This window comes from Schistocerca piceifrons, chromosome 2, assembly GCF_021461385.2.
Source record: "Schistocerca piceifrons isolate TAMUIC-IGC-003096 chromosome 2, iqSchPice1.1, whole genome shotgun sequence".
NCBI lineage: Eukaryota > Metazoa > Arthropoda > Insecta > Orthoptera > Acrididae > Schistocerca > Schistocerca piceifrons.
Window position 1 is genome coordinate 738,666,706 of NC_060139.1, and position 13,294 is coordinate 738,679,999.

Genomic DNA, 13,294 nt, shown 5'->3' on the forward strand with positions numbered 1-13,294 from the left:
TTCAATCTTTTAATAATTTTATCTCAGTAACCTGCGAGGACTCAGTGGTCTTCATAGTCCAGTTTCTGAATGTGGGCAATGGCTTTCAAGCAAGGCCTAATGTTGCCAGTCTCTTCATAATTCTTTAGGATTCTCTCTATCCTGTCGTCCAGCTTCAAGTACTTCTTCTTCCTCTTCTTCCTTCAAGATTCATTTCCGATTTCATGTAGATGCAGTTTGTGAGCTCTGCTTCCTTTTTCAAGCAGTCCACCAAATAGTTGATTTTAGGTGGAGGGTTTCCAATAATACTATGTATTTTTTTGTGCCACCCTTCAACAGCATTCGTCGTTCGGTGCCTTTTTCCGTAACAGTCCCACATTTCTATTGCGATATCCTCATTCTCTAACCAGTTATCCACAAAGTAGTCAAAAAATTGAGAGAACCTTCCGTTATCAGGAGCTTCTGCATGAATCTCAATCCATCCATTGCCTACGACCTCCAGTTTTACAACTGCCAGCGCTGCACACATGCTGACGTGAAGTCTTAAATCCTCGCTCTAGCGGTACTCCTCAATTAGACCGAGAACTTGAGTTCTTCTCCATAAACTCTTCTTCATATGGAAATAGAATCCATTTATTTCAGATGTGGGAAAAACTTGACGAATGGCAGATATCGCAGCTGCCTCAAAGCCCACCTTTACTTGTTTAGGACACCACTCAGAGACTGCCTGTTTTGTCAGACGAAACAGACGAACATTGTGTCTTTCTTCTTATTGGGGAGCAGTACAAATACAGTAGGAAGAATGTTTGTTTCTTTAATCGGGCCTCGTAAGTCTACGTGTATGGTGTGGATCTGTGCAAACTGCTAGTTGCACCTCTTAAATGTTCCATCCATAAAAAAGGGAACATGTTTTTTAAACTTTCTTTTCCTTTGCTTCCACTAAAAATCATTATTCTCATCTCTAATCTATCGTCTTCCACAAAAAAACTACTGCCATTTCCCATTTTTAATAGATCTTCATGAAGATCAATTTCATAAGAGTTCGTAGGATCTTGTTGGTTCGTAGTCTGGTCCCTTCAACCCCCACAAACCACTAGCAGCTCTTGTTGATTCCCCGACTCTTGACTCCATCGACGACGCATGGTTCTCTTCGTAGATTCTGAATTATGCATCACTGTAACAAAGTCATAAACTTCATTATGCAGATTTCCCATTTCATCTGCGTATATCTCCGATAACTGTGTAGTTTCTTCTCGAGACCTTCTCTTAGCTCTTTCCACTTGCTTTCTCACTTTCAGAGCTGCATCGTCAGGTGGTCCACAGGGATCTTCTAATACGCTCAACACTTATCCGTTCCTCGAAAGCAGCTTTCCCTTGCAATGATCCGCTTTTCGGCGTAAGCACATCCATGTAACAACACCTTTATATTCCCTCTGTTTAAGATACGCGAAACTTTTCTAATGAGCAGGAGGCCTGCTGTTAAGTTTGGAAGGTACGAGACGAGGTACTAACAGAAGTAAAGCTGTGAGGACGGGGCGTGAGTCGTGCTTGGGTAGCTCAGTTGGTAGAGCACTTGCCCGTGATAGGCAAAGGTCCCGAGTTCGAGTCTCGGTCCGGCACACAGTTTTAATCTGCCACGAAGTTTCAACGTTAAGTAAACGTGACAACTTTCGAAAGGTTTACAAATGTTTCACAATGAGAGTAGTTTCCTCTCGAAAGAAAATTAAATCTTCACAGAATGAAATTAGCTTTTAATTTGAACAGTACTCCATGAGTGTGAGATGAGTTAATCCTAAGTCACCTAATGACGAATGTGACTTGTATTATGATTTATTTACTAGATATTTACTCAAACATATTAAATTTACGTAAATATGATTGAGTATTTAAAGCTAGTCCTTTCACCTTCTTAGTGACCATGCATCATCATTTTCTTTTGTCATGCGATATTTTAAGTTCAAGTACATGCTTCATATCGTGCAATTCGTACTTTAATCTATACTAATTACCGGTAACATAATACACTGTACAGGAATAGGAAACCTTCGTCGTATCCTTAGCATTACTCCCCTATGCGTCTTTCTATCCTCATCTATCGTACGACTTTCCATGGGTTATCATATTCTAACTATCATCCTTTTATCTTTCCTGCTTCTCCGCTCCATCTGCGCATCGCTCGAATCTGTGGAGATCCTTATCCAAAGCAAAATTAAAAAGGAGACACACATATTTTGTAATATTGTCTTCTCATTCTTAGTAACATCTATTCTTTTGGAACGAAAAATTTACTTATCATCTGACTGATATAAGCCTCCATATCTTGTCAGTGCACTGACCTGATCATTTTTTGTACTTTGTTATACTGCTTTTGATTCCCTTCTTACAGCTTCCTTCTTGGTGTATCCTGTTTGTCGCGTCAATACCATCCTTGAATTAGTCTTACATCTTTCATCAATTCTGTCTCTGCTTTCCTGGTGTCACAACATTATATAGGTAAAAATTTATCAAGACAACTCATCCCTTACTAAAACTGACGTTCTGTCTTTCTGAATTGTGGCTCTCGACTGGTGTGCGTCGAAATCTCAGCCGTGCACACTAGGCAATTGTCATTTCAGGTTGATCTATAAGACCTACATTTTCCTGCACCTTCTGTGAAAACCCTAAATACCAACATGATTATGCATCATATGCTCCTTATGCTCTCAGCGTGGACAAAAGAATACCCATTTACGTTCCTCAGTATCCCTCATCCAAACGACTCCATGGCGTATACGCTAGTAGTGGGACAAAGGAAGTTCTGATTTAATTTTAACATCAAGTTAATTATGGAAATTACTTTATAGATCAATTAATTATGGGTCAGAAAACATGTTGGTCACTCTAAAGGAACTCCACTCCACTCCCCTCCCCTCTCCATGACGAATAAAACTGAGATGTCCACACCTAGGAGCAGAGCACATTCCCACTGCCTTTATACATGTGAAATCCAGTTACACAAACGAACTGTTGTTAATCAGATGCCTCATCTTCTCTGCTACACATCCTAGTTGCTACTGGTAACAATGTTCATTTATTCTCATTTTGCATTTACAACTTGCCCTACCGTTAAACTCATTCATTTCTCCTTTACAGTTCATTCTCAGTGGTGCATGGTTGTGTTTTTCCCTCGGATTTGCCACCAGTCCTAGCACTTGCGTTACTTGTTCTCTTAACCATCAGCACATCATATCTTTGCACTTGTGCCACTTTGAACTGGCGTAGATGTTGGACTTCTTCTTGCAAACAAACCTGCATTTAAGCTGTCCGGCCCTATATCTCTCTTGTACAATTCTCTCTCCATATTTTCCTGACTACACAACTCTAGGTTGTAAGAGGTTCATTACTATCCGCTAGCGCACTTGAGTAGCTGTAATTTCGATGGATTGCTCACTTGCTGCCAGCGATGTGGAATATCTATGCTACAATAGAATTGCAGGTCAGAGCACTGTTGATAGTAAGTCGAGTTTAATAGCTCGCAGAGAGCAGTCGTGTTATGTAGATCACACAGAACACTTGAGTTCTGGAGTTCAGACAGGGCAGTTCAGTGGTTGACTTGTGTTGGGCCGGTAGTGCAGAATGATGGCAGTGCCTGAGCGATGTACTATAAATTATATATATATATATATATATATATATATATATATATTATTGTTCTCTGTTGCTGTGCACATATGTTAATTGCCACATCTGATTTAACCACAATTAAAGTCCCATGTAATTCCTTGCAGTAAGGTTTCAAAAATAACTTTTGTTCTGAAGAAAAATTTTGCTAGTCGTTTATCTGAGTTTAAAGATTTTACGAATTTTTCCTGTGCATACTCATGTTGATTAAACGAAAGGAAATATGTTGTTTTCCTACAAATGAAAATCTAGTGGCTAGCATTGCAGTGGGCTGTGCCAAAAATTTCTTATAGGAGCAGATATATAGATAGCGTTATCCAGCGACATCATTGTGAGGTAAGAATTTTTCAGTTTATTCAGGATGATTTCACAGGGCCAAGACGCAGCGCTGCTGACGTCAAAACTTATTAATCTCGACATGTCGTCAGTCTTTAATGGAAGGTCACATTAAAAAATGAAATTTTATTATTGGAAATAAATTTTTCTATTGGGAACTTAAACGAGATTTTTCTGTTGGGAGGTTATACTAAATGTGAATATTATAGCTATATTTTTCTGTTGGGAGGTTACAAGGTGTCCTCCTCTACTTTGCTGATGATACATTCTTTTGCGCTGTTTATCCACTCTTCTGTCCTGCCTATCAGTTCCTCTTGCTCTTCCTGCTTATCGCTAATCTTCTCCATGACTGGAAGTTGTTCTAATTGAACATTTTTTTCTTCCTCTTCTTGTTTTTCTCATTAGTCATCTTCTTACCCACTTTTGCTTCTTTGTTAGTCTCTGTATCTTCATCTTTTTCTCCCTTCGCTACTTTTCTGACGTTGTCTGTTTCTGCAGTTTGCTATTATCCACGTTTCCCCCATTTCTTTTCTAACTGTTTTAGCTTCTTCTGCAGATTCTTGTCATATTTCTTCTACCCTTATCTTCGTTTCTCTTCTCATCCTTCTGTCGTGTTCCTAATTTCTTTTTCTTCCATTCTCCATTTTTAATCTTTCTTAGTTTCTTTTCTGACCTCAGTTTCTGTCTCAGCTTCTTGATGCCCGCCATCCAAGCCTTACTGCTCCTCTCATCTATTTTCCACAAAAATTCCAATGCAGTACAAACTGTGCTTCCCCACTCATCTATTTACTTGGGGTTGATGTCCACGAACCGAACGGAGTACACATCTGTGCTGGAATGTCTGACCTATCATTCTCCTCCACCTCAGAGTTATCATTTTTAATATAATGTAAACTTCTTCTGAAACGACAGTGAACTCTCCCTCATTATCATTACTGACAGTGTCTGCTAATTCAAGCTTTCTCTCCTCCCCTTATGTTTCTTTTTGGACGCTCTGTGAGTCATGTGTTTGGTGGGAAAAGTTGTTTGCTCCTCCCCAGTACCAACATCTTCCTTATACTGAGCTTGTTTGTTACCTGATTACCTTCAGCCTGATCCCTTGCTAGCTTCATCTGGCTTGTCGTTCTCATTCAAACCACGAACTATTCAAATATGCTTGAGCAAACCTACCGTATCAAAACTAGGGATAAAAACAATGCTTATCACACATATGCAGCATAAACACACCCAAAAGTTACTACAATGCTATCGACACCGATAACCGCAATATGTGGAACAGAATCCACAATATAAAATAAAAGCTTTAAGAAAGATTTGTCTGTTAAGTACTGGCCCCAGCAACCTAATCTAAACTGGTAGGAATGTGGTTCTAATATATCTCAAACTTTCGAATGAAAAACAATTTTCAGTTATTTCAATCAAATGTATGTTATCGGTTGAAATTTTCTAACGTAACTGCCTCATAAATGATCACAGAAATAATCGAAATCTGGCCATGGTATGCCAAATTTATGTGAACCCCCTCCCCCATTTGTATTAGAATATCTATACCCTTGCTTAATGAACAACTCTAATCAAGCTGTACACAACGGATTAATAAACTCTAGTTTTCGGCCCAGAAATGGATCAATGGGTGAGCAGTAATCGCAAATTTTCGTTAATTATGCAAAGGTATGAGTAAACAGAATTCAGAGGTAAGATAAATCCGTAACTTTAATAGCATAAATTGTCAAGTTATTCAGTAAAAGCTTACTCCAATGTGACGACATTAATAATTTATTTAAAAAAATTGAAATGAATTATGGTTGACAAATTTTGTGCAAGGTAGCATATGATGAAAAGTTCAGCTCCTGAAGAAAATAATTGTTAACTGACCCAAATTTGCAACTTCTCAACTGCGACTGCTCATCAGGCTTGGAGCAGAAGTGAAGTTGTTGTGCAACTGTACCTGACCCAGGGCCCAGGTGGAACCTAATTGTGATGTTATGGAGAGGTGATTAAATTCATCACGATGTATACAGCCAGTGCTGCCTGTAAATATGATCATCACTGAATTGCCAGTGTGCTAGCCGCAGCTGCTAATGATGACTATGTTTTCATTTACATCACAATTATCGACAAGATTTTCGACATTTTCTTTTAGCTCTTCAGTTTTTTCGAGAATTACCTCTCTTACTGGTACTTCACTTTGTTACTTATAGCAGTTTTTTAGTTATATACAAATTCTCTCTCAGAGTGAGATTGACATCTTCTTCCATGTCATTTTGCTTTGGTGTCTTTTGAATACTTTGTACTGACGTAGAAGGCTTAACAAATTTCATCCCCGAGTTGACCAGCGACTGGTCTTGCAAAATTTTCGCTTTCTCTTTTTTTCTTTGCTCTGCTCCACTCAGACGATGTTTGACATTTTTATGTATATTTCAAATTATATTTCTCGCAAAAAGTAACATTTATTCCTAAAATTTTATGTAATTTAGTCAGTAACAACAATTTCGCATTGATAAAAATGAAATATTTACATAAACTAGTAATTCATTAAGTACCAGCAGCATTTACTTATCGTCACTTAACGACACTGAAATTATTACGTACAAAATAAGGGAAATATAACTTAGTCCGCAGACAGTTACAGCACAAAATTTTTTGCAGCATTGAAATACTTGAGTTAGCTAAAAATTTTGTGCATACAACGCTGGACAGGATTTGACACACACTTTACTTGCAAGCAGCACGTTATGTTGAATGCTAGTTAACGTTTGTGCTGGGGCGGGTGTGACGTCTCTTCATTTTCTGCAACGCTGGTCCTCCTACTGCTGCTGAGTTGGTACTTCTATTCCTCTACGTATCACAAGCAGCTTCATTCTCTCTTATAATTCGGGTTATACCGCTATCACTAGTTCCTTGACAACGTTCTCCACGATAAGCTAGTTTTAAGTTCCTTGAGAAGTAACTCTCTTTGTATCTTTTTAACGGTCTTAATTTTGTAAATGGTATAGGTGTTTAATGCGCAGGCGTTCAAAAAATAGAAAATGGGAAGGGGTCATATGCGTATCTTGAGCCCACCACTGTTCCTGTTACAGGGATCTTTATTCGTGTCCAATATTACCTCAGGGCAGTTATAGAAAATAGTATTTTTACGTGTATCTTCATGTATGTTGTCATCAGTTTGCATAGTTTATCTTAGAATTAAACAGCGGGACGTCCTCAGGACCTGAAATCTCATACATATTTGTCTCGTACAACCAAGCAAACCTGAAATCAACACCTCTGTGTTTCTTTGGCTGGTGCTCAGCAAGAATGTCATGTTAATTTTTCGTGATATTCCCATTAAAGTCAGCTTTAAGTTGATTAAAGTTCTTGCAAGTGGGACACTGATATCCCAGTCATCAATGTTTTTTTTTTCTCCCCTAGTCCTCTATGTGAGTAACAAGATGTTTAAGAATATCTGAAAAACGGTTACACTTCCTGAACGAACCGACAGACTGCATTCCTGCATTACACGCCAAATGTGTGCAAATATAAATTTTTATATTCTACAACAGCAACTAATTTCCGAATTTCTTTTGATTTTTATTCCAGTACTGCTTAAACGAGGAAAAACCCTAAATGGAATGAGTTACTCGTCAAACATAATATATTTTGTAGTAGAAAATGATTCCCTTTTTTTTCCTATGAGGGTCAGAGATCCACGAAAAACAAACAATAGGTGGAGTTCTTCGTCTTATAATCACATATTTAATATATAAATATCGAGTGACACCACTAGTTGATGTCACACATTGTATTTTTTTGTAATTGTTAATGTCTTACTATCACTGTACAACCCAATGTACCATGCTGGTGGCTACGACGGGAAACAGCTCTGGTGTTATGCTGGACTATATTTACGATAAGGTCCTGCTTTTGCACATCTGAGATATGGCCACCCTAGCTCCAGGTAAATGTGTGATAGTAATATTATGTTTTTAGCAGGCTTTCTGTGGTTAAATGGCTGCTTCGCTCCTTTGGTTTTACTTTCAGGCAAAAAAAAGGAACCATCAGTCACAGCTAACGTTTCAGAACTAAAAGTAGCAACAAATGCTGAATAGATACAGTATTTGCACCTCTAGTCCAGGTATAGCGTCTTTGACTAGTAATAAGAACGTCCTCGCTCCCGGTTTCGAACCCCACCATTGCTTATATTTTGGTTAATAATCAGCAACAAGGGTAGTCGATGACTTCCAGCTTCAGAGGACACACTCGTTCTGCCGACGAATTTCTCAAATAGGGAGAACAGAGGTTCAGGGCACACTCCTGCAACTGTGGTGGGAAACTGGCTCTAAAAGCAGGAGAATCAGCAACGATCAGCGGCATGAGGATACAAAAGGCAATAGACAGCACTACATTAAAGACACATAATACATATCCACAGAACGTGTGGCCTGTAATTGAAATAGTGTCATGATGATACATCTTTTAACAAAATATAACTTACAAGCCCCCATTCGGATCTCCGGGACGGGACTGCCAAGGGGGAAGTGACCATGAGAAAAAAATTGAATGGCCCAGGAAGGAATAGTGTTCTAGGAGTCGAGGCGTGGAATTTCAAAAATTTGAACATGCTAGGGAAGCTAGATAATCTGAAAAGGAAAACGCAAAGGTTCAGTCAAGATATAGTGGGTGCCAGTGAAGTGAAATGGTAAAAGATAAGGATTTCTGGTCAGACGAGTATAGGGTAATATCGGCAGCAGCAGAAAACTGTACAACAGGTGCAGGATTCGTTATGTATAAGAAATTAGGGCAGGCAGTTCGCATGCTTAGCTGGATGGTAATGTGCTCGCCTTCCATGCAAGCGGTTCTCCGCTCAGGGACTTGGTGTTGTGTTGTTCTCATCATCATCATCTCCTCCTCACCAACGGCTCGCATGTTGCCCAATGTGGCGTCGAATGAAATAAGACTTGCACTTGGCGGCCGAACTTCCCCGAATAGGGGCCTCCCGGCTAACGATGCTATTTCCATTTAGGGCAGGTAGTGTGTTACTGTGAATAGTTCAGTGACAGGATTATCTCATCAGAATCTACAGCAAACCGACAACAATAGTTCAGGTATACATGCCGACGTCGCAAGCGGAAGTATATGAAGATACTGAAAGGGCAATTCAGTACGTAAACAGAGATGAAAATCTAGTACTAATGGGAGATTGGGCTTGGTAGTAGGAACGAGAGAGGGATAAGACTAATTGAGTTTTACAATAAATATCAGTTAGTAATAACGAATACTCTGTTCAAGAGCCACAATAGGAGGAGGTATACTCGGAAAAGATCGGGAGATACGGTAAGAATTCAGATAATGGTAAGGCAGAGATTCTCATATCAGATACTGGACTGTAACGCTTAGCCAGGAGCGGATATAGACTCGCATCAGAATTTAGTACTGATGAAGAGTAGGCTGAAGTTTAAGAGACTAGTCAGGAATAATCAATGCGCAAAGAAGTGGAATATGGAATTACTAATGAATGAAGAGATGCGGTTTTAGTCGTCTAAGGGTATACATATTGCGATCATGAATAGCTCAGTTGGCGGTTCAGTGGAAGAGAAATGGACATCTCCTTAAAGAGCAGTCAAAGAAAGTAGAAAGAAACCTGTAGGTACAAGGAATGTAACAACAAAGAAACCGTAGATAACAAAAGATATATTTCAGGCGATTGACGAAAGGAGGAAGTACAAAAATGTTCAGGGTAATTCAGGAGTACAGAAATAAATAGGAAGTTCAGGGAATCTAAGGCGAAATGGCTCCATGAAAAATGTGATGAAATTAAAAAAGGAATGACAGTTGTAAGGAGAGACTCAGCAATAGAAAAGTTAAAATAACCTTCGATAAAATTAAAAGCAAGGGTGGTAACATTAAGAGTGCAACAGGTACTCCAAACATAAATGCAGAGAAGAGAGCGGATAGGTGGAAAGAGTACATTGAAGGTATCTGTGAGGGCGGCGACTTGTCTGACAAGTGATAGAAGAAGGAACAGGAGGCTATATAGAAAATATAGTGGACCCAGTATTAGTAGCAGAATTTAAAAGAGCTTTGGAAGACTTAATATCAAATAAGGCAGAAATGATACATAGCATTCCATCGGAGTTTCTGTAATCATTGGGGGGAGTGACAACAAAACAGCTATTCACGCAGATGTGTCGAGTGAATGAAACTTAGCTATCTACCACCAGACTTCTGCAAACATATCATCCCCACAATTCAGAAGATAACTAGGGCCAACAAATGGATAATTATAGCACAATCAGCTCAACAGCTCACGCATCGAGGTTGCTGACAAGACTAATATACTGACGAATGGAAAATTAAACTGAGGATCTGTTCAAGTGCGCGTCATTTATGACGGCGGCAGAGTTTAGGTTCGTTCTGCGCATCTGACGTCACAAAACACAGTCAGCCAATGAATAAGAACGACATTGCCAGATCTCGACTGCAGTGCAGAGCATGGACGAGTGTCTTCAGTTTTAGAAACTGTGGTGTCACCGCCAGACACCACACTTGCTAGGTGGTAGCCTTTAAATCGGCCACGGTCCGTTAGTATACGTCGGACCCGCGTGTCGCCACTGTCAGTGATTGCAGAACGATGTTCACCAATTATGGATTAAAGTTAAGTATTCCAGAAGCTACGTACCTTTTTTGCTAGTCTCAAGACATTGTCCTGTTCCAGACCTCACGCCAGCCTGCGTGAGCTAAACGCGTGCCCTTCGGCCTCCTGTCCTAGTGGATTGGCTGTCTTGCCAGTCCACAAAAGTTGGCGACGAGGATGGGATTCGAACCCACGCGTGCAAAGCACCTCCGTGCCATACAAGACTTGCCTTTGCCGCAGAATTTGAAGCAGCTACAGTGTGTGCTGGGAAAAATTAATTATTATCATCGCTATGTGCGCCACGCCTCTTCCATTTCAGCTCCGCTTCATCGCTTACGCCGTAAAGGTGTTCCGTTTGTCTGGACGACGGAATGCGAACGCGCCTTTCGCCAGTTGCAATCGGCGTTGCTTTCCAATACTTGCCTCACGCCATTCGATCCCCAGAAACCCCTTTTGTTGATGGTGGATGCATCGGATTTCGGGATCGGTGCTGTGCTTGCGCACAAAGATGGATCGCACGACCGCCCTTTTGCCTTTGCGTCCAAATTGCTCTCGTCTGCGCAAAGAAATTATTCACAGATCGAGAAAGAAGCTTTGGCTCTAATATTTGGTGTTCCTAAGTTTCATGATTTCTTGTATGATCGTCACTTTACCATCATCACAGACCACAAACCTTTGACATCGCTTTTTCATCCGACCAAGCCTGTACCTCCAGGTACAGCGCAGAAATTCATTCGCTGGTCTATTTACCTCTCGCAGTACCGCTGCGATATCTTGTATCGGTCCACTGCTCAGCACGGAAACGCCGCTGCGTTGTCCCGTTTGCCTGTTGCTGAGGATAGAGCATTCAATTCCTCCGAACTTGCTTGCATGTTCATTGATTCGGAAACCGATGACGTGGTCGAATCGTTTCCGATTGATTTTCGTCGTGTAGCTACAGCCACAGCTGCAGACCCTGTCCTTGCTACCGTTCTGCGTTTTGTTGCTACGCAATGGCCCTTGTCAAAGTCACGGATCGGGGATCCGTTGGTTCGCCACTTTTTTGCTCACAAGGAGAGACTTTTTGTACGACGTGGTGTTTTGCTGTTGCGTTCTGATAATGATCAGTCCAGGATCGTGGTCCCACGTTCGTTACAGTCCTCTGTCTTACGGCTTCTCCACCAAGGACATTGGGGTATAGTGAGAACGAAACAACTTGCTCGTCAGCACTGTACTTGGTTCGGACTCGATGCCGCGATTACGAATATGTGCTCTTCTTGCATGGCGTGTGCCGAACAACAATCCGCACCACCGCGGAAATTCTTTGCATGGCCGAAAGCCACTACCCCTTGGCAACGCTTACACATCGATTTTGCTGGTCCATTCTGGAATGCTCGATGGTTGGTTGTGGTAGATTCATTCAGTAATTTTCCTTTTGTTGTCCGGATGTCTTCCACGACGTCATCTGCCACCATCCAAGCGTTATCCGCTATCTTTTGCATTGACGGTCTTCCACAGACTATTGTTTCCGACAATGGCCCACAATTCATGTCCGCAGAATTTCAGTCATTCTGCAAGGCCAATGGTATTCAACATCTGCCGTCCGCGCCGTTTTCGCCGCAGTCAAACGGTGCCGCTGAACGATTGGTCAGGACTTTCAGGTCACAGATGTTGAAGTTGAAAGAGTCTCATTCTCGGGAGGACGCGTTATTGCTCTTTTTGTCCACGCATCGCTCTCAGCCTCGAGATGGTCGCTCGCCGGCTGAGTTGCTTCATGGTCGCCCTCATCGCACCTTGACGTCTTTGCTACATCCGCCGCATCAGGTTCCTGTGCAGCGGCAGACACCTGCTTTTGCCCCAGGCGACGTTGTATACTATCGCAACTATCGAGGTTCACGGCGTTGGCTCGCAGGGCGCATTCTTCGGTGCCTCGGCCGCGCTATGTATTTGGTTTTGCGGGCCTCTGGTGAGGTGCGTCGGCATCTCAATCAGCTGCGCCTCTGTCGTCGCACGGGTTCTGCCGCTCCCCGTCTGTTTTCAGCGACGGTGCCGTCCGGTCAGCGCCCTGGGGACCCATCTACTGGCTCGCCTCATCCCCAGGTGTTACCGACGCTGCCTTCCATTTTGCCACATGGCGACGCGCCGCCGGCTGTTCTCCCGCCGGCGACGCCCGCAGTGGACGCGTCGCTGCAACCGCCGGTCGCCTCCCTGGGTCACGCGCCGCCGATCGCTTCCCGTGACCAGCTGTCCTCCGACGTGGACTTCTTACCCGCTCCGGACCACATGGCGTCTTCGCCCGTCGGGTGCCCAGACCCGATGGAGGTCGAACCGTCGGCCCCTCCTGTCTCTTTACGGGCGCATACACCGCATGTTGGCGTGCACCCTGGACTAGGTTTTCAGGCGTTTCCTAGCTCCCCTCGGACCGAATGGCAGGGTGCGGGTGGCACAGCCTCGGCTGTTGTTAGCTCCCCACCTCGTCGCATACGTCAACATGGGGTCCTCCCAACGGCGGGCGGAAGCCTTATAACACAACCGTACGCCGATTTGCGGGGGAGGAATGTGGTGTCACCGCCAGACACCACTCTTGCTAGGTGGTAGCCTTTAAATCGGCCGCGGTCCGTTAGTATACGTCGGACCCGCGTGTCGCCACTGTCAGTGATTGCAGAACGATGTTCACCAATTATGGATTAAAGTTAAGTATTCCAGAAGCTACGTACCTTTTTTGCT